Source organism: Pteropus alecto, unplaced genomic scaffold (assembly GCF_000325575.1).
Source record: "Pteropus alecto unplaced genomic scaffold, ASM32557v1 scaffold5552, whole genome shotgun sequence".
In the NCBI taxonomy this organism is placed as follows: Eukaryota; Metazoa; Chordata; class Mammalia; order Chiroptera; family Pteropodidae; genus Pteropus; species Pteropus alecto.
In genome coordinates this window covers 1-3,981 of record NW_006432391.1, presented here as the reverse complement: position 1 = coordinate 3,981, position 3,981 = coordinate 1, and the positions used below count along the sequence as shown (strand labels likewise).

General features: G+C 42.9%; 1 pseudogene; it reads right to left on the bottom strand.

Annotated features, from left to right (window-relative positions):
* Window positions 1-2,809: 2,809 nt before the first annotated feature.
* LOC102892411 lies at window positions 2,810-3,454 on the bottom strand (annotated as a pseudogene).
* Between the last annotated feature and the right edge of the window lie 527 nt (window positions 3,455-3,981).

Here is a 3,981-nt window from a genome sequence, read left to right as displayed (position 1 = left end):
TTTCTACCCAGTGACATTTCTCCCACTCCCTATTAAATTGTGACTTAGCTACCTATGCTCTACATCCTACTTCAAACCAGGTATCATCAGATGTTTTTATACTGTACATATTTAATTTTTAAATGTACTGAAGTAAAAGGACCTCACAAAATTAAGACTACATATTGCATGGGTCCATTTATATAATTCAGGAAAGTGTATGAAAGCTTTCATTGCATTGTTATATAACTGAATAATTGAATCTCTCCAATCCTCAGTTCCTTATTTCTGAGGGTAATATATAATAATAATTTTAATGAATGTGGACAGAATAAATAAATTCTGTGGAAATAATTTTTGAGGCCAAGAATTCTTTAATGAGTTAGTATTTTGTTTGTGTTTATTACTTTTTAATAAATAAACATACTCATTCACAAATTATGGACACACAGAGACTCAGTAATCCCATATATTGTGTTGAAAGGAAATTTGAGAGAAAGTTGGAGAGGACAGAGATAAAAATGATGACAGGTGGAATTAACTTAAAATTTTAGAAACATAGACACTTACATACAAAGATTTAGTGTAGAATGGTTGTCTATAACTTTAATAATGAATTGTTATTCTATCTAAAGGTCCAAGCCTCAAAGTCAGAACTACATTTTCTTTTATGCAATGCAGAATTCTCTATACTAGCTAATGAGGCAGATTCTCCAAGTTGACTATATTTCTTCTACTTGGGGGTGGAGGTGGGTTTGTGAGTAAGGTCAAAATGAATAAAATGAGATGTTAAATTCAGCTTCCTCCAAAAAATCCCACTGCATAAATGTCTATATAAATTGCTATTTCTGCTGTAGCAAGTCACCACATTCAGGGTTTAAAAGAAACAAATTTATTCACGTACAGTTCTGGAGGTCAAAAGCCTGATATGGGGTTCGATGGACTAAAATCGAGATGTCTGCAAGGCCAGTTATCTTCTCGAGGCTTTAGACGAGAATTTGTTTCCTCTCCTATTTTAATTTCTCATGGCCACAAGCATTCCTTGGGTGAAGAACTTTCTCCACCTTCAAAGCCGGCAGTGTAGCATCTTCCAATCTCCCTCTGATTCTAGCTATTCTTCTTTCCTGGTCCACATTGAAAGACAATGGTGATTGTACTAGTCTCACCTGCATAATCACAGCCAATCTCCTTAAAGGCAGCTGATTAGTAAACTTATTTCATCTGCTACTTTATTCTTTCCTTGCTTTGAAAAATAACATATTACAAATTTCTAGGAATTACAATTTAGATATCTTTTGGAGGCGCTTACTTAGCCTACTTACATGGTGTCATACAAGAAACCTTATGTAAAAGAATCGAACAAGGTATATTTCAGAAATATGTCATGTGACGTCATTCATGAAACTTTATATAAAATAGCTGAACAATGAATGTATAATAGTCTCTGGGATGAGCGAATACACTATTTCTTCAAAATTACATGCAGAAATGACTCTTAGTTCAGGAGACTTAAAACTACCTGCACCTAACTCTAACACAGAACCACAGCCTGGCTACTCCAGAGTGGTCCTCACTCCAGGACCTACAGCCTCAACATCATCTGGGAGATGGTTTGATTCTCAGAATCTCTGGGCCTACAAGGATCTTTTGAATCAGAGTCTGCATTAGAACTAGAATCCTGGGTGAGTCACATGCACAGTGAATTTGGAGAAGATCTGGTCTAGAATAAGTTGTCTCACCTTCTAAGTTGATAATTGGGGCAGAATAATTAGTTATGTTGGGTATTGTAGGTGTTTAGAAGCCTCTCTAGATGTTGCCAAATAGCCCAGGGGCAACAACACCTTAGGTTGGGAACCACTGATCCAGAGTTGAAAACTGGAAGTATCCCATTCCTCACTCAATTTGTAACTTGGGGCAGACACTAAACTCCTTTAAGCTCCACTTCTACATAAAGAAATGGAGTTCATTATAACATTACTTTATGGCTGGACTTATTGATGAATTAAATTGGACAAAGTCTATAAAGTGCTAAACTCAAAACGTGGCATAAAAATATTGAAATGTATCTCCCATAATTAACAAATATTTTATAATAAGGGTCTGGATGACAGTTCGTAGCTTGTGACATAAGTGCAAAATCCCTACATATCTTAACAAATGTGTCATGAAGCCACAGAGTGTGGTGCCCATGATTGCACATCAAAAGAACACAGCTCTCCGCTTATTGTAGAGAGAATAGCAATTCTCTGGAGACCTCAGTCTGTGTCTCAACACAAATCTGCTTTATAGATCAATGGGACCTATTCCTGACCGATTTCTTTCATTTTTTTTTAACCCCACTGGAGACAGGAGGTTTTGTTGATGCTGATGGGGCTAGGAACCGGGTTGGGGCGGGGGTGATGTGGGGGCTGGGTCAGTCAGCAATGCATAAGGCCTGGGCACATGGGGCCAAGTTAGGGCACATTCATCTTCTCAGGATTCTGTGGCTCCTTCTTTGGGGAAGGACGAGAGCATCGTGAAGGGAGAGTAATTCAAAGAGCAACAAGGGAGAGGTTAGCGATGGTGGAGGTTCCTAACCTGAGGGAAGACACCACAATAGGCAGCAACATCTGTGTGGAAAGCTGGGTCAGCTGGTCAGTAGGGGAACATGGGGAGGGCGCATGGGGTTGGCTTCTTGAGGAGATCCAACCTTGGCCTGGGTGAGCTCTCAAGAATACCTGGTATTCCAGAGGAGACTGGGGCAGAGCTCAAAGCCCCTTTCCCTGTGAGCCTCCTTAAAGGGACATAGGCATTCAGGGAGCCCCCTGGCAAGGGGTGCCAGGATCAGCCCTTAAGGCATAGATGGGGACAGACAAGGCTCCAAAGCACAACTGGAAGGGGTTGGGAGGCTGGTGCAGCATTCAAGCTGAGTGCCAGGGTCACAAGAGGACACAGGACCAGCTACACTTGACCAGTTTGGGGATGAGCATAGCCTGATTGCCTCAGAAACCACTTCCTTGACGCCATCCTCCCACAGGGCCTAGTGCTCAAGGTAGCACACAGCATGGATCTACTTGGCCGGTGCCTGGCCCTACCATGGTGGGATGCACTCCTGGCCCTTCTCCTTAGGCACCACACAGTGTAAGGCTTGGCCCTCAAGTCCTTCTTCGTGCCCATCAGGAGGATGGGCACATCAGGACAGTGATCGCACACCTTTGGATGCCACTTGTGCTGCCCATTCTCAAAGAAAGGCAGACTGGCTAAGGAAAAAGAGACATTGGTCTGAGGGTAGGACAGTGTGCGGAGTCCATTGTACTCCTCCTGGCCCTCTGTGTCCTGCCAGGATCGGGTTCACTGTGAGCTCATCAACTAACTGCACCTTAGGGAGTTGTGGTGGGGTGTATTCCTTGGGGAAGGCATCAGTTGTGTAGCAGAGGAGCAGGCAATTCTTTCCCACAGCCCCATCACCCACCACCACACAATTGACGCTCTGCATTGTGCGTGCAGCTGCTGCAGTGGAGACAATGCCCCCTCCCCATTCTGGGCCCCTAGGATGCAGTGACCTGGAGCTCCCCTGTCATGGGGGAGCTAGGGGCGGCAGGAGGCTTGAGAAGAACCTGATAGATTTTTTAGTCTCAGACTTCAGAGAAAATATGAAATCAAGATTGGGATAAGGTGGTAGGAGGTTAGACCTCTGGGACATTGAGAACACAAAATCATAAAAATTAAGTTCATTTGACTTCTAACCTGGTCTTTTGGGTCATAGAATCATTAGGAAAAAATACCTTTCTGTTTATTCCAGAGGCCCAAAGGGAGACTATGTACTAAGAGGTTGGAATAACAGGAGGGAGATGTCCCTGATGAGCAGGTAGAGAGAGCAGTAATACTTCCTCTGTGCAGTCCCTCAGCTTGTACAGTATTGGTGGACAGGACACACTTGTTTCTTTTGATTCTAAAGCTGGCTCAGAATTCATGTTTCAGTCCTTCTTGCTGTCTTGTCTGGGGACAGAGCTTCAATCTTCA